This window comes from Otolemur garnettii, unplaced genomic scaffold (assembly GCF_000181295.1).
Source record: "Otolemur garnettii isolate 467f Iridium unplaced genomic scaffold, OtoGar3 scaffold00137, whole genome shotgun sequence".
NCBI lineage: Eukaryota > Metazoa > Chordata > Mammalia > Primates > Galagidae > Otolemur > Otolemur garnettii.
The window spans coordinates 4,587,100-4,605,903 of NW_003852532.1; the positions used below are offsets into that span (position 1 = coordinate 4,587,100).

General features: G+C 37.1%; 1 pseudogene; it reads left to right on the forward strand.

The window, feature by feature from the left end:
• Positions 1–17,105: 17,105 nt before the first annotated feature.
• LOC111728007 lies at positions 17,106–17,197 on the forward strand (annotated as a pseudogene).
• Positions 17,198–18,804: the final 1,607 nt, after the last annotated feature.

Genomic DNA, 18,804 nt, shown 5'->3' on the forward strand with positions numbered 1-18,804 from the left:
TAAAGGAGACTATTGTACCTCCTTTGCCTATAGTACCCATACTGATTTCCTTCATCACAGATTAATTTATTGAGAAAGGGAGATTTTGGCCACAACTTTCACTGTGGAAAGTTCAAGTGGACGTAGGTTACTATTAGATCAAAAGACTCAGTTCTAAGTTTTCTGTACAATTGGGTGATTCTTAGACCAGATCCTTTAAGGTTTCCAGTAAACTCAGGCTCTTTGAGGGAGGTTCCTGAGTGTAATGTGAAATTGACTTAGCTCAACAAAAGAGCATAAATGGTGAAATTATGCAAATGATTTTCATCATCAAGAAGATCCCCTCTCAGTATCCACTCTGTTGAGTTTTAAATTTGGGCTTAAGTTGAAGATTTCTTTTCTTTTTTTTTTTTTAGACAGAGTCTCACTTTATCACCCTCAGTAGGGTGTTGTGACATCACAGCTCACAGCAACCTCCACCTCTTGGGCTTAGACGGTTCTCTTGCCTCAGTTTCCTGAGTAGCTGGGATTACAGGCACCTGCCAGAATGCCTGGCTATTTTTTTGTTACAGTTTGGCTGGGGCTGGGTTCGAACCTGCCACTCTCAACGTACAGGGTCAGCGCCCTACCCACTGAGCCATAGGCACCGCCCAAGTTGAAGATTTCTAATAAAATTATTTCTTTTTGGTTTTTTTCCAAATGTAGAGATGATAATCTTTGCCTCTGAACTTGAGTAATTCTTTGGGTTTTCTGAATGGAAATCTCATCGTGGAGGAACTAGGAGGGGACTAGCTCTAGCACTTTACCAAGAGCACCTCACTCCTTGGTGAGCTGAGATGGTTACTCAGAGGAAATCAAGCTAAGTTGCATAAAGGAGACTACCATGTGGGTTTTGGAGCTGAGAAAATTGGCGTATATGGACTGAACGTTGTGAGCAAGACTCAAGGATCTTGATGAAGAATGGACACAAAGAAATATATTTCCAATAAAAGTCAACACTAGTGGGCAGGCTTTAGCTAGAAGAAAAGGAAAAGATAAGTAAAGTAAATGCTTTTTCTGTGTCAAATGGATTGATTGTATGATTTTTCTTCTTTATTTTGCCTGTGGATATGGTAGATTGTATTGATTAATTTTCAAATATTAAACTAGCCCTGCATACCTGAAAAACAAAGTTATACTTCTTGTACAGTTTTTTTCATATATTGCTAGGTTCAGTTTGCTAATGTTTCATAAAATTTTTTACTTCTTCATTTGTAAGAGTTATTAATGTTACTTTTTTTTTTTGCCCTCTTAGAGTTTTGGTGTCACAATAATTAGTACTAATTTTATAAAGTGGAAACACTTTTAGAAAGTGTTTCCTCCTCTTATATTTATTAAACAGATAGAATTGGTATTAATTCTTTAAATGTCTGGTGGAATCACCAGCAAAAAATCATTTAGGTCCTCAGCCTTCTTCTTTGAGATGTTTTAAATTATGCATTCAATTATCTTAATAGTTAGGGTTTATACAGATGATTTATTTCATATTTGATGAGTTGTGGTTTTTGAGAAATTGGTCCATTTTACCCAAGTTGTCAAATTTATGTATGTAGAGGCATTAAGACTGATATTTCCTTATTATCCTTTAGATGACTGCAGTGATATCCTTTTGTTTTCCTGATTTTGGTAATGTGTGTCTTTTCTTTTTCAGTTTTGCTGGAGGTTTATCCATTTTATTATTATTTTCAAAGAAGCTGTCCTTTGATACATTGATTTTCTCTATTGTTTTTCTCTTTCATTTCATTAATTTCTGCTCTCATTTTAAAAATTTTCTTCTTTTTTTGTTTTGGGCTTATTTAGCTCTTCTATTTCTGCAGTCATGAAGTATGACCTCACATTATTGATCTGCAACTTTTTTCTTTTCTAATGTAAGTCTTTAGTGCAATAAATGTCTAATTCAGTACAGGTTTAACTGTGTGACATAGATATATATTTTTATTAGTTCAGTGCATTTTTAAAAAATTTCTTTTGATTCTACTTATCTGGCACATACATTATTTGAAAGTGTTTTTTTTAGCTTCTAAATGTTTAAAGATATTTCAATTGTTGATTTCTAGTTCAATTCCACTGTGGTCAGATCACAAATTCTATATGATTTCAATTCCTTTAAATTTATAAAGGTGAATTTCCAGGTTTCAAAATACGATTTTTAGGGGCGGGGACACAAACATTCAGACAACTAATGATGTCAAGCATTGTTTTATGTGAATACTGGCCACATGTATATCTTTTTCAGAAAAATGTGTATTCAAATCATTTGCCCATTTTTATTTTATTTTTATTTTTTGAGACAGGAGCCTCAAGCTGTCCCCCTGGGTAGAGTGCCATGGCATCTCAGCTCACAGCAACCTCCAGCTCCTGGGCTCAAGCGAGTCTCCTGCCTCCCCCTCCCAAGTAGCTGGGACTACAGACGCCCGTCACAACGCCCGGCTATTTTTTGGTTGCAGCCGTCATTGTTGTTTGGCAGGCCCAGGCTGGGGATTCAAACCCGCCACCTTAGGTGTATGTGGCTGGCGCCTTAGCCGCTTGAGCCACAGGTGCCGAGCCATTTGCCCATTTTTAAAAAGGCTATTTATTGAACTGTAAGAGTTCTTTATCCTAGCTACACATATTTTATCAAATATATAATTGGCAAATTTTTGGCTTCATTCTGTGAGTTTTACTTTTTTTTTTCTTAGTTCTACTTTCTTGATACTGTCTGAAGTATGAAAATTTTTGATTGTGATGAAGTACAATTTATCTAATTTTCTTTTGCTGTCCATGTTTTTGGTGTTACACGTATTGCTTAATCCAAGTCAGGAAGTTTTACATTGATAATTTTTTCTTTCTCTTTAAAAAATGTGTTTTGTTGGGTACAGTGTCTCATGCCTGTAATCTTAACACTCTGGGAGGTTGTGGCAGGCGGATTGCTTAAGCTCAGGAGTTTAAGACCAGCATGAGCAAGAGCAAGATCCCCATCTCTACTAAAAGTAGAAAAACTAGCTAGGCATTGTGGTGCCTGCTATAGTCCCAGCTACTCAGAGGCTGAAGCAAAAGGATTGCTTGAACTCAAGAGTTTGAGACTGCTGTGAGCTAGGATACCACGGCACTGTACCCAGGGTGACAGAGTGAGACTCTGTCTCAAAAAAAAAAAACAACCCCCAAACCAAAAAACAAACCCTTTTGTATTGATGTACGACTGACATACACAAAATTGTGCATATATAACATGTATGACTTGATGTGTTTGGAGATAAGTATACACTTACAAAATCATTAAACTACCATTGTTGCCAATGCCATAAACTTCTCCATCACTGCCCAAAACTTCTTTGTCCCACTTTTTTTTTCCTTTTGTGGTAAGAGAATTCAGTAGAAGATCTATCCTGTCAGCAAATTTTTAAATCTACAATACAATCTTGTTAATTATGGGCCCTATATTATACAGTAGTTCTCCAGATCTCATTATTTTGCATAACTTTGTACTCTTTACCAACACTTCCCCATTTGTCCTTCCCTGCCCACAGCCCCTGGCAACCACCAATCTACTCTCTGCTTTTGTGTTTGACTATTTTAGATGCCACGGATAAATGAGATCATGCAGTATTTGTCTTTCTGTGTCTGGCTTGGTCTACTTGCTTTTTATGTGTCTTGCGTCATTTTGCTTCTTTTCTTCCTTTAATGATTTCTTTTTCATTAAGTATTTTCTCACATAGCATTTTAATTTCTTTAATAATTTTTCTTACTATATCTTTTAAGTTATTGCTTTAGTGGTTGCTCTAAGGCTCATCAGATACACTATGTAAGAATCCGTTTCAGATTTATACTAAGTTAATTTCAGTGAGATTCAGAAATGTTGCTGTTACATAGCTCTATTTCTTCACCTCATTTTGCTTCATGTTATTCTTATACTTATTATATCGATACATGTTATAAAACCAAAAGTACATTGTTATAAAAATTACTTTAAAATGCCAAAAAGGCTATGTTAACAAATTTGATGAAAACATTTCAAATTGTATATAAAACCAGCACATTGTACCCCATGATTGCATTAATGTACACAGCCGTGATTTAATAAAAAAATTACCTTATATAACTTTATGTCTTTTAAAGAAGGCAAGGGAAGGTAGGAGATCAACCCTCTTCTAAATGTGAATGGCTACCTGAGGATCAGCATGCTATTCCACTTCGAGTGTCAGCTTTCTTTTGTTCCTCGTGCCTGGTGGTGTTACATCTTAACTTTTACTAGCTGCCAAACGGTTCTGTATCAGGAAGAATAATAATATACATTATACATTGTGTGTTGGCAGGTTCCCTAGATGAGTATAGTATTTTGTCTAAATCCACTGTTCTAATGCATTCATATTAGGGATTTTTGCTCCTTAATTTATATTCTTATTTATTTAAACACTTTCTTCTTCTTCTTCTTTTTTTTTTTTTACTGAGAATGTTTTAAGCATTGCACTTGATGCTGGGGTAATAATGAGGTATGTGACATTCAAGAATTCATCAGACAAATAATTAATCAGACAATTACATGCAGTGTTTGACATGTTATGATGGGAAAGTAAAGGGTGGAATGGGAACAGAGAGACAGGTGGATATAACCTGGATTAGTGGACACTCAGAGCCCTTGCTAAACTGCAATGTGGACAATAGCTGGGAGTTAAGAAGACCTGGAGTTGGGTGGGGATGGGCTACGGGCATGAATTGTGTCAGAACCGGAGACTACAAGTGGCAAGGCTTGGAGACAGGAGGCTGAGACCATTTTTTGAGGGATGGTGTTTGGGGGAAGCATTGAAAGAACCTTATTGTGATTGAGGCTTTGAATGCAAGGGGTGAAATGACAAAATGTAAGTGTAACAGGGAAGGTTGATGTGGAGAAAGGGGCAGGAAGAATCCAAGAGAATCTCCTCAGTTGGTAACTGGAAAGTCTCCATTCTTTGGGTAGATTTTCTTCCCCATGAATGAAAGTGATTGTCAAGTGACCTTAGTGCTTACATCAGTTCATACTCTATTAAAACCATGTTCAAGTGGTCACTCTGCACAAATGGCTTCTGTTAGTGGGACTGGGGCGAGTTAATACTATTTTAGCCCAAATGTCTTTAGATAAACTTTAGACTCTTGGTCTGTATTTTTTTCCACTCAGGGAGGTTCATCCCAGGTCCTCTGTCCCACACTTTGTTCTCTTACCACACATACTACTAATGTTACAAAGGGTAATCTTAATGTTTTATGATTGAGGTCCAAGTCCAACATTTCCAAATCTTAAATAATTATTGAGCCAATTCTAATAAAGAATAAAGTAAATTTAGAGTGAAGTTAATTATTTCCTAATAGTCCTTTTCAGCCATATAAATTACATAAAATATTTGTGAATGAGTTGATGAAAATTGCCTTTGTCCAGGGTTAAGTTCTGGAATTAGGTTTCAAGTAAGGGAAGGTAACTATTTAAAATTATTATCTGGGGCTTATTGTCGTCACTACTTATTTGATATATTAATATGAAGAGCAGAAAAGGCAGCTTTTCTGTTCTTTTTATATGCCTGTCAATTCTACAAAAGTAGCTATTCCATGAATAAATGTATGTTTTCCATCAAATTAGATAAGGTCTATCTTATCTTCTCAGAAATTCACCTTTTGCAATCCCCCCCAATTCTGGTGACTTTAGTATTTGAAATTTTTGAGGGGTGGCGCCTGTTGTTCAGTGAGTAGGGCACTGGTCCCATATACTGAGGATGGTGTGTTTGAAACCAGCCCCAGCCAAATTGCAACAACAACAACAAAAATAGCTGGGCATTGTGGTGGGTGCCTGTAGTCCCAGCTACTCTGGAGGCTGAGGCAAGAGAATTGCCTAAGCCCAAGAGTTGGAGGTTGCTGTGAGCTATGTGACTCCACGGCACTCTACCGAGGGTGATAAAGTGAGACTCTGTCTCAAAAAATAAATAAACAAATAAAATAAAAATCAAATAAAATAATTAAAAAAAAAGAAATTTTTGAGAATGCTTAATTAAAAATGCATGAAAATCCATGTGTTATCTAACTTTTAGTTTAGGTTTATACACCCCATTTTATGAAATCTTGTGTTAGCTTCATGGTTCAAAAGGAGGAGTCCTCAGCATGCTTAGCCTACTGTGAAGGTGAAGTTTCTAATCCACTGTTAGCAAGGAGGGGAAGCACCTTCTGTTTTTCTAATACTAGTGGTGGGTGGATTTCCATACTTTTTCACTATTGGTGACCAATGGAATTCATTTATTTGAATACTGCTTGGGTATAGAAGAAAAAATGTTTAGCTAATTTTATTTTATTTTATTTTATTTTTGAGGTAAAGTCTCACTTTGTTACCCTTGGGTAGAGTGCCAGGGCATCATAGGTCTGAGCAACCTCCAACTTTTGGGCTCAAGCGATCCTCTTGCCTCAGTCTTTCATTTTTAGTAGAGATGGGGTCTCACTTTTGCTCAGGTTGGTCTCAAACTCCTGAGCTCAAGCCTCTGTGATCTACCTGCCTCAGCCTCTGAGAGTGCTAAGATTACAGGTATGAGCTACCATGCCTGGCCATAGCTAAATATTTTTAAAAGAGAGATAATTAAGGGTCAAATTCAAAGTGTTATAAATCAATTCAGGTTGCACTAGAACCACACAGTCCTAGTCTCATTTGTTCTGATCTCAGTGGACCCAGGGGCACCACAGAGCTGGCATCACAGAGCTAGAAAGTAGCCTAAAGTTCAAACAAACCAACATCTGTATTTTTCAGATGCCTTGGAGCACAAAGGATTCAGTCGATCCACTTAGTGGATATTAATAATTGCGACTAACGCTATTGTTGGTTTTGTCAGTCACTGCTAGGTGGAATTTCATGGTGATATTATGTAATTAGGCTCAGGCAAGATAATGTTTTAGTGAAACCTAGTTCTCCTTAGATGTAAAAGTTCTTGCATTCATATTTATTTAGCTAAAATAATATTTTGCAGTAAGACTTACACTTACTTCTCTACATAAACACTATCTGGCCTTTGCAAACTGGATTGATTGCTATTTACTATATGCAAATTTTATTCTCTCTCAATTTCTATAATGCCTTTCACCCAGAAGGTTCATGTTATAGATTATTTTTGTTGTTGTTGTTCCTTGCTCTGTTGCCTTGACTAGAGAGTAGTGGTACCAACAAAGCTCACTGCAACCTCAAAGCCCTGGGCTGAAGTGATGCCCTTGCCTCCGGAGGGACTATAGATACCCACCATCATGTCTGGCTAATTTTGTAGAGATGGACTTTTGCTCCTGTTCAGGCTGATCTCAAGCTCCTGGGCTCAAGCCATCCTCCTAGCCTCCCAAAGTGCTAGGATTACAGGCTTGAGCCACCATGCCTGGCTTTCATATATTAGTCAGTAAACTCCCAAGGCCTGGCTCAGCAGTGACCTTCTCCCCTAGGGCTTCCCTTACTCTATCCTGTCAGAAAGGTGTCTCCATGCCCTGAATCTTTAGGTTTGGATTTTCAGACCAGATACTATACCTACGGCATGTATTTTAGTTATACATGTGTGCAGTGTTGTACATTCCAGGACTGATCCATCACTAACCTGAAGACAGTGATTATATTCAATTCTTTTCTGTCATTTTTCTATCATAAAGTCTTGTGGCTGCTTAAGGAGTGCATGCTGCATAGAAACACTTCTGAAATGTCAAAAGGTAAACTGTTGAATGAAAATAAACCCATAAAAGCAGCGCACATTGTAGCTTGTAACTAAATGATTAATTTTCTGGTAGAAGTTAGATAATTTCAAAATTGTGTTACTTTTATAAGTTGCTAATTAAGTTATAATTTAGTTTATTGGTCACATATAGTACTTAAAATGATAATGTAAATTTTATTATTACATACTCCTTATAGAATTTTTTCCCATTGGCCTTTCTTTTTATTTATTTTTTCTTTTTCTAAAACATATACTATCAAATATTCATTTATTTACGAGACAGACTCTTCCTCTGTCATACCCAGGTTGGAATGATCATAGTTCACTGCAGCTTCAAACTTCGAAGTTCAGGTGATCTTCCTGCTTTAGCCTCCCAACTAGTTGGGACTACAGGCACGTTCCACCACACCTGACTAATTCTTTCAGTTAATTTTTTGTAGAGAGGAAGTCTCCTTTTATTATTCAGGCTGGTGTTGAACTCTTGGCCTCAAATAATCCTCCCCTTTAGACCTCCCAAAGTGCTGTGATGACAGACATGACCAGCATTCTTTTATTTTCACATTTTATCTTCATAGCAGTTTCTCAAAAGATGAGGTATTATTATCCCCATTCTATTTTTTAATCAGGAAAAATTTTAAAAATTTATATGATTTTATGGAGTACAAGAGCAATTTTGGTACATGTACAGATTATGAAGTGGTGAAGTCAGAAGTTTTAGGCTACGTACCACCTGAATAACATACATGGTACCACTTTGTAAATGATGACAGTGACATGGGCAAATGGCTAAGGGATCCTCACAACTGACTCAAAGATTTTTTTATAGCTATTTCCTAAACCATTTCTCAAAATGTTCCACTTTTACACTTGATCTGAGACCTCTCATTTTTCATAATATTTTTGATAAGAGCCACATGTATAAACTATCTCATATAGACACATCTTACACACACATACCACTCACACACCAATACTCACCAGTGTATTAATATATCTTGGAGTAATTCAAATGTCTTATTGATTCAAAAGGCAACTTACAGGTTGTAAGTGGGTCTATGTTAGTGATTTTTTTTTTTTTTGATATCAGTTTAGGAATAGAGTCTCTGATTTTAAACTATGTAGATGGAAAGGTCAATAATAATAGGACCTGAAAAATATCAAAACTAACCCAAGAATCTGTTGTACTATTTATCTATAATATATTTATCTATGTACTTTTCATGGGAGAGACTAAAGCCATTCACTTTCTCATCATTTTCCTACTCATCAACGGCAAGGCAATTTATTTCATGACAGAATCCAATTGCTGCTCAGGGGTATTAAGATCACACAGTGTCACAGATGAGCCCTGTGAGCATGGCAAACTGCTGGAGTGGACACATTATTGTCGTGAGCTCAGCCTGTCAGCCCACAGCTGTCCTTGTCCTCAGGGAAAGAAGAATCTCCTATAACTTTCCCTCCAGCTGTTATGATTTAGAGTACCCCCTGCCATGTAAGCCTTCACAAATCTAACATTTCAACCTCAGAAATAAAACTGCCCTATTCTAGTAGCATTTTGGAGAGTGGTGTTGTAGAGTGGTTGAAGCAGATGCTGGTGGCGCCCTGCCTAGACCCCACTTATTATCTGATCACCAGGAGTAAGGCAGATGTGGGGATTGTTTTCCCATTTTTATAACTTTGAGGGAACTAAGGTTTAGAGAGGTTGAATAATTTTCACTGATTGTATTAATCATTTTTTCTTTTTATATTATGTAGTGCTTTGACATCTTGGAGCCTTGGGGACCCATGGAGGGACTACCCTTCCTGAGATTAGGAAATTCCTAGAGACAGCAGACAGGTGGCTTGGGAGCACACCTTTGTCATCCAGAACCCCTAGAAATCACCCATACCATCTAAGCCTACACTTTGGCCTGCCTTTCCTTGCTTGTTCCTTCTTGGGAAAGCCGCAGTAAAGCTCTGGCCCAAGAGCTTTTTCCTCTTTGTTGCCTTTGCTTCCTGATTGACCCTGCCACTTACCTAGGTGGCCCTACATGGTGTGACATGCCCTCTCTTTTCAGGAACTGTAGGTTTTAAGTAGGTAATATTCCTTCAAGGCCTTTCATCTTACCGTGCCTGATTAAAACACTTCTGAATATATTTTAAAATACCGAAACACAGCTAGAAATTGGCAAACCGGAGCCTTGAAACCAGGTCCTTATATTCCTAGCATGTTCTTTATAACTAATTTATGAAGAATATCATGTTTTTTATATGTGCCACTTTAAATGCAATTATTATAGGATGTTAAGATGAATTTATAAAAAAGGTTGAGCTCTTTTTAAAAAAAGCTGGCACTCTTGATCAAAGCCCTGGCTACAAATATTTTATGTTGCTTAATAAGACTATCTGTACCAAAATATCTGAATATTATGTAATTGGTATGCAGGAGTTTGAGCAACTTAAAAACTTTTCAGCTTGGAAGTGAATGAAAGGAAAATTCTTTCACAATTTTTTATTTTTTTCACCCAAAAGGACAATATTACCACCTGGGCAAATTTGGAGAATATTCTCCTGAGTGAAGTAATACAAGAATGGAAAAACAAGCATCACATATACGGAGTACTAAATGGAAACTATGAGATTAACAAGAGGCTCACATGAGAGAAAAACTCAATTAAATTCAAGTGTGGAGGAGAGAAGACAGTGTTTGTTAAGTTCCAATGCAAAGTGTGTATATGGCACACTTTCTGGGGGAAGGACACATACAACTCAGACTTTAATCTTACAAATGCAAACTATGTAACCTAATTAATTGCATGTACCCTCATATTAATCTGAAATTTAAAAAGTAATAATTTCCCTCAGTATGTTTACAGATAGTGTTGAGGAAGGAGACATGACAGAGACGTGGTGCAGATTGTCAGGACACATAAATAATGAAGCCCAGGGTGAACAGAAATAGAACAGAATATCAGAGTGAACAGAATATCAGCAATGAACAGAAATATCAGTCCCAATTCTGCCTATTTATTCTCAGCACCAGCCTAGTTATTTCTGAAATGGTTTAATTTTTAAATGTGGATTTTATTCAAGTTGGTAAAATCAGACATGTAGTTTCTAAAAAAAGACTGTTTCATAAGGGAGGGTTGGTCAATGGCAAAGTTTTCTCTAGTGTTTGATGACTAGGTACTAACCCAATTTTAATTACACTCAGTCAACTCATACACAGCTATGCCAACGAAGAAATGAAAGAACACTCAGGTGCTTCAAAATAGCAAGAAAAAAATCCTTCCATTATCTTTTGCAATGTATGTGCCTTGGTCCTCATCTTTTATCTGGATCAATAAGCTACTGCTATCACTGTCATTATTGCTACAATTAGACACTTATTTTGTGTGTCTTATGTGTCAGCTTGTTTGCCAAATGCTTTACTGCTGTGTTAGTCTGTTTAGTGTTGCTGTAAAGGAGTATCTGAGGCTGGGCATTCATGGAGGAAAAAGTTGATTTGACTTGTGATTTTGATGGTTGGACGGCTCAAGATTGGGCATCTGCAACTGGTGAGGGCCTCTGGCTGCTTCCTCTCATGGCAGAAGGGGAAGGGGAGCTGGTTTGTGCAGAGATCCGCATGGTGAAAGAGGAGGAAAGAGAGGCGGGGAGATGCTGGGCTCTTTAACAATCAACTCCTGGGGGAATTAATGGGGTGAGAATTCACTCATCTCCGAGGAGGGCATTAACCTGTTCATGAGGGATCTGCCTCCATAAGCCAAACACCTCCCATTAGGCCCCACCTTCAACATTGGGAATCAAATTTCAACATGAGAAGGGTGGGGATAAATATTCAAACCATAGCATCTATATTGTTTCATCTAGTTCTCAAGATGTTATATAAGAAAGGAACTTTTACATACTCTATTTTTCAGATGATAGGACTGGAAATTAAAGAGTTTCCATAATTGTCTTAAGGTCACATGCCCATCAAGTAATATGACAGCAAAGCCCATATTTTTAAGCTCCATACCATAGTTCCCTCAAATTGATTGATCTTATCTGAGTATTCTAGCTAAATCCATGGAACAAGGTAATCTTGGCTGTGCTGTCTGATAAGGTAGCCACTAGTCATATGTGACTATGTAAATCTAAATTAATTAAAATTAAATAGAATTCAAAAGTCAATTTTCTTGTCCCCCTAGACACACTTTGAGTGTTTAGTAACTACACTCATGGTTAGTGACTACCGTATTGGGTAACACAGCTATAGAACATCTTTGTCATTGCAGAGATTTCTCTTGGACAGCTCTGGTCTGGAAGCACATTGTGCATGGGTGTGAAGTGTGGGGAGAGAAGAGTTTGGAGGTACTGTTTGAGGAAGAGAGATTCCCGTAACACACCACATTAGAGGGCTATTAGGATGATTACTAAGGTCAAAACTGGGGCCCAACACAGTGTAATTTTCTTCTAGTCATAGCCTGTGCTGGGGAATGGCCAGAGATAAACAATGGCTTTCCATCAATTATGGAAGGTATGGGTACCAATGTCACCTTAAAATGTGACTTATATCTTATTGATAAGTTTCCAACTACTAATCTATTTTTGCTCCAAGATGTAATAAATACCTGTAGGAAGGGTAAGTGTGTCCTTTTCTATTTTTGACAATCTTCTATTTCTTTTCACAGAGAAATATTTTCCCTGCCTCTCTTTCCCTCTGTTTCTTACCAAGGAGCATGCACAAAGTCCAGGTTTCTGGAAAAGACAAAAGGAAAGTGAAGGACTTATCTTCCTTAGTGTCAGCTTTCAGCTTTCGGGATTCTCCTAGAGAGAATCAGCACTGGGTCCAAGGAAAGTTGTGAATTTGCGGGTGCTGTTCCAGTACTCACACACTCCACAGTGCAGGTGGTACTATTTCAGAAATGATCTTGTTTTACAAGTAGAGTGATTAACCTGTTAGTAGCCCATTTCTTTTGATGTGGTCCTAAAACATATTTTTGAGGCAGCTTATATGGGATAAGAAATATGGAAAAGAAGTTATGTAGAACTTGTAGGAGATCTTGAGTAAGCTTCTTGAAATAATTATAGTTAGATTTTTCAATATTTAAAATGGAGATAAACCTAGTATTTAGGGTGTAAGGTTGACATAAAGATTAAATGGCATAAAATTTTTAGCACAGTGCAAGATACATAAGATGTGCTTAAAAAATGCTGATTTAAAAATTATAGTGGCTTGGTGCCTGTGGCTCAAGCGGCTAAGGCGCCAGCCACATACACCTAAGGTGGCGGGTTCGAATCCCCAGCCCGGACCCGCCAAAACAACAATGATGGCTGCAACCAAAAAATGGCCAGGCATTGTGGCGGGCGCCTGTAGTCCCAGCTACTTGGGAGGCTGAGGCAGGAGACTCGCTTGAGCCCAGGAGTTGAAAGTTGCTGTGAGCGTGATGCCATGGCACTCTACCCAGGGGGATAGCTTGAGGCTCCGTCTCAAAAAAATAAAATAAAAATAAAAATTATAGTAATTTCCTGTCATTGTGAAGTTAATGTGTACCTGTATGTTGACAGACAGCTCCCCCTCACTGTGTCCCAAGACCAATACCAGGGGCTCAGTGAGTTTGATGGCCTTGAAAGCCCAGCAAACACCAACACTGTCATTTCCACCACCACTTCTTGGACACTCATCTTGAGGTTTTGAAGGGTGAGATCATCCTAACATTCTAGTCTTGGGAAGTTTTTATTTATTTTTATTTTTCTTAATTTTTATTAAATCATAACTGTATACATTTATGGGGTACAATGTAATGATTTGATATACAATGTGGAATGCTTCAATCAAACTGACTAACATAACCATCACCTCATTTACTTCTTTTTTGTGGTAAGACATTTATAACATACTCTTAGTTCTTTTGAAATGTACCCTTGCATTGTGCCCATTAGGTGAGATCCCACCAAGTACCCTCCCTCCACTCATCCTTCTCCCTTCCCTCCTCTCCCTCCCCTCCTTTATGGACTATATTTGTGTTTTATCATTCATATGAATGTGTAAGTGATCATATATTGGTTTCATAATAGTATTGAATACATCGAATACTTTTTTTCCTATTCTTGAGATGCTTTACTATGAAGAATGTGTTCCAGGGTGGTGCTTTTGGCTCAGTGAGTAGGGCGCCAGTCCCATATAATGAGGGTGGCAGGTTCGAACCTGGTCCCGGCCAAACTGCAACAAAAAAAATAGCTGGGTGTTGTGGCGGGGGCCTGTAGTCCCAGCTACTCGGGAGGCTGAGGCAAGAGAATCACCTAAGCCCAAGAGCTGGAGGTTGCAGTGAGTTGTGATGACACGGCACTTTACTGAAGGTGATAAAGTAGGACTCTGTCTCTTAAAAAAAAAAAAAAAAGGATGTATTCTAGCTCCATCCAGGTAAACACAAAAGATGATGTAAAATCTCCATCTTTTTTATGGCTACATAGTGTTCCGTGGTATACATATACCACAATTTGTTAATCCATTCATGGGTTGATGGACCTTTGAGTTGCTTCCAAAACTTGGCAGTTATAAACTGGGCTATAATAAACATTCTGGTACAAATGTCTTTTTTGTTAAATTAGTTTTGTTCTTCTGGGTAAATACATAGTAATGGAATTGCAGGATCAAATGGTAGGTCAACTTTTAGTTCCTTGAGAATTCTCCATACTTCTTTCCAAAAAAGCTGTATTAGTTTGCAATCCCACCATTAGTGTGTAAGTGTTCCTTTCTCTTCACATCCATGCCAACATCTGCAGTTTTGGGATTTTGTGATGTTGGGTAATCCTACTGGAGTTAGATAATATCTCAAATTATTGAGTTTTGATTTGCATTTCTCTGATGATTAAATATGATAAGCATTATTTCATGTGTTTGTTGGCCATTCATGTGTCATCTTCAGAGAAGTTTCTGTTCAAGTCTCTTGCCCACAAAGAATGGGGTTGTTTGTTCTTTTCTTATTGATTAATTTGAGTTCTCTTTAGATTCTAGTTATCATACCTTTGTTGAAATCATAACCTGCAAAAGTGTTCTCCCATTCTGAAGGCTGTCTGTTTGCTTTACTTGCAGTGACCTTAGCTGTGCAGAAGCTTTTTAGTTTGATCAAATTCCAGTAATATATTTTTAGTGTTGCTTCAATTGCCAGGGGCATACTCTTCATAAAATATTTTCTCAGGCCAATATCTTTAAGCATTTTCCCTGCACTCTCTTTTACTATTTTTATAGTATCATGTCTTAAATTTAAATATTTCATCCAATGAAAATCAATTTTTGTTAGTGATGAAAAGTGAGGGTCCAGTTTCAGTCTTCTATGGTTAACTAGTTCTCCCAGCATCTTTTGTTAAATAGGGAATCTTTTCTGCAGTGTATGTTTTTATTAGGCTTATCAAAAATCAAATGATGATATGTGGCTGGGTTCATCTCTATATTCTCTCTTCTATTCCATATGTCTGTATCTCTATTTTTGTGCCAGTACCATGCTGTTTTGATCACTATAGATTTGTAGTATAACCTGAAGTCTAGTAATGTGATGCCTCCAGATTTGTTTTTATTTCTAATATATTGGCTATTTGAGGTTTTTTCTGATTCCATATAAAAAGAAGTACTATTTTTCAATATCTTCAAAGTATGACATTGGTGCTTTCATAGGGATTGCATTAAATCTATAGATTGCTTTGGGTAGTATGGACATTTTAACAATGTTGATTCTTCCCAGCCAAGAGCATGGTATATTTTTCCATTTTTAAAATATCTTCTGCTATTTCTTTTCTCAGGGTTTCATAATTCTCATTATAGAGGTCTTTCACTTCCTTTGTTAGATAAATTCTCAGGTAGTTCATCTTCTTTGGCATTACTGTAAAAGGAATAGAGTCCTTGACTATATTTTTTGCTTAACTATTGTTGGCATATATAAAAGCTACTGATTTGTAAGTACTGATTTTGTATCCTGAGACACTAGTATATTCCTTGTTCACTTCTAAGCACTTTATAGTTGAGTCCCTGGAGTTTTCCAGATATAAGGTCATGTCATGTGTGAAGAGTGAGAGTTTGATCTTCACTGACCCCATTTGAATACTCTTGATCCCCTTCTCTTGCCTGATTGTGATGGCTAAAGACTTTCAGTGCTATGTTAAATAGCAGTGTGACAGTGGGTATCCTTGTTTAGTTCCAGATCTGAGTGGAAATGTTTTTACTTTTACTCCATATGATATTGGTGGCGGTGCCTGTAGCCCAGTCAGCAGGGTGCCAGCCACGTACATCAAGGGTGGCCGGTTTGAACTCAGCCTGGACCAGCTAAAACAACAACAACAATAACAAAAATAACCAGGCATGGCGGGAGCCTGTAGTTCCAGCTACTTGGGAAGCTGGGGCAAGAGAATCGCTTAAGCCCAAGAGTTTAGGGCTGCTGTGAGGTGTGATGCCACAGCACTCTACCAAGGGTGACATAGTAATACTCTGTCTCAAAGAAAAAAAAAATGATATAGGTTGTGGGTTTGCTGTAGCTGGCCTCTATCAGTTTAAGAAATGTCCCATCTAAACCTATTTTCTGAAGTGTTCTAATAATGAAGAATGCTGGATATTATCAAAAGCTTTTTCTGCATCAATTGATAGAATCATATAGTCTTTGTTTTTTACTTTATTTATGTGGTGCATTATATTTATAGATTTACATATGTTGAATAAACTTTGTAACCCTGAGATACTCTCTATAATGCTGAAATCAGGGCTTTTAGGGCTCATGCCCACTTCCAGGACAGTATTTATTTTACCCAGTAGGCAAGATTTTACAGCCTTTTGCTGTTAGAATAATATGTGATATTGTAAAGTGTTTGAAATATTAGCATTTCCATATAAAAGGAGCAAGTGCAAATTGTGAAGGAAATGTTATTATAGATTATGCTATTCTAGACAATTTAAGGGATTATCACGTGTATATGCGTGTGTGTGTATATGTGTAGAAAAAAACTCTTAATCATACATTTTAAATCTACAGATATTCCACTATATTATGTATATGTGCATTTCTTCATTTAATTTTGGATAAAAAATTGGAGGAAATCTATGTAGAAATGGGTGGAGGAAAATTATCCTTTTTCTTTGAGTCCTTTTAGTCAAAACTGGAAGATTCTGAATCTCAGGTTGCCTACTGGAATGCCTGATGGAAGTTTGCATAAAAGCCATATTTCCAAGTCTAGAGGCAGAATATATTCTTTAAAGGTTGGCTATGCATTTTCAGTGTTATTGGTTGTGCCTACATAGTACTGCTGTTTCAGAAAAAGGACCAATGCACTTAGTTTGTCTCTGTATTTATAATTTTTCCCTAGGCCTCTTCAGCACCACAAACACCACTGAATTGTTCTTTAGCTCTTTGCCAAGAGACACTATGCATTGTCTGGCATATCATAAAACAGACAACCACAAACCAAGCACAGACACTAAAATTGGAACAATACAGAGAAGATTAGTATAGCCCCAGGGCAAGGATGACACACAAATTTGTGAAGAGTTCCATATTTTTTCCCCAATTGTAAAGATGTGGGAACAACCCAAGTGCCCATCAACCCATGAATGGATTAATAGACTGTAGTATATGTGTACTGTGGAGTACTATTCAGCCATAAAGAAAAGTGGAGATGTTATATCTTTTGTATTTACCTGGATGGATTTGGAGAACATTTTCCTGAGTAAGATATCATAAGAATGGAAAAACAAGCATTCAATGTACTCAATGCTAATATGAAACTAGTAGATGGGCAACTAGAAGCCCATACAAAAAAACAAACACAGTTAAATTCAAGAAGTGGGGAGGGGGAAGGTGGTTCGGTAAGCTCTCACCTAACGGGTACAAAGTAGGGGTATATGGGGCATATGGTACACCTCTTGGGTGAAGGGATCACCTACAACTTGGACTTTACCAAAAAAACACAAAGAATGTAACCTAAATCCAAAATTAAAAAAAAAAACAAAAAAAACAACTCGGTAACCTCAACTTTCGGGTCTATTGTGATACCTACACACAAATAGAAGGAGCTTTGGGGTGATCATATATTCATGCTTTTCTTTGTGCTTTTCCTTCCACTTGCCAGTAGAAGAAGCTAAAACAGAGGATTTTCAGGCCAAGTTTTCTATCTTGATTGTAGCACACTAGTTCATGGCTTGCAGCTAATTTTCCAAAGGGAAAAGTGGGGAGGTCCTACTTTCAAGACTGTGCCTTGATTCACAGCTTTATTTGTGTTACTTGTTATTGATTTCTTTCTCTATCTACTCCAGGACAAAAGGTCAGTGAGCTTTCTTCCTGGATAAGGAGGTTTTAGAACCAAATGGAGTTGCTATCAAATCATAAGTCCAGTCATTTCTTACACATTTCACACAGAACATGTTTAAAATAATAACAAGTTCCATCTAGATAATGTTTTTACTACTTTTTTTTTTTTTTCCTAATCAGCAGACATTGATCCTTGGAACTCTGGTATTTGTTGCTAATCTGGTTAAATTCAGTGCTGACTTATTTTATTTGTTTTTTATTTTTTGAGGTGTAAGACAATTTTCTCTATCTTTTGGCTGTAGGAAATTTCTGACTAATCACATGTTCTTGTTGATGGTATTCAACCCTCTGTTTAGCTCTGTGAACAAAATACCTTGCTGTCTTTATAGACCATAACTAAAACGATCTTACTCTCCACCCCTTATGTTTTCCAAACTATTTTAGGCCGTTCCTCTTATCTTTTGGACTCTGAATAAACTTTGTGTTTTACATTTTTCTTATTTCAATGAACTAGTTCAAAGCTATATCGTACCTGTTATAAAATGTTTTGAATTTTATTGCTACCCATTTTAGTTAATGTAGAAAAGGATATTGACTCTGTGTATCTAACATGAATAAGTGAAAATCAATAAAATACCATAAATGCTACTACTGAGAACTTTTAAGTGACACAATAAAGAAAGTATTCTGTCTAAGATCAATAGTAAAAGCTATTTTCAAATATGACTCTATCAGGAAGTGCTATTTCCCACCAGAACTTCTTTAAAATGGTTTATTCATTGCCTATTATCACAAAAGAGAAAATAGATGCCAAACAGAAGAGAAACAGTGTTCAAAAGAGAGACTGAGAAATAATTTAT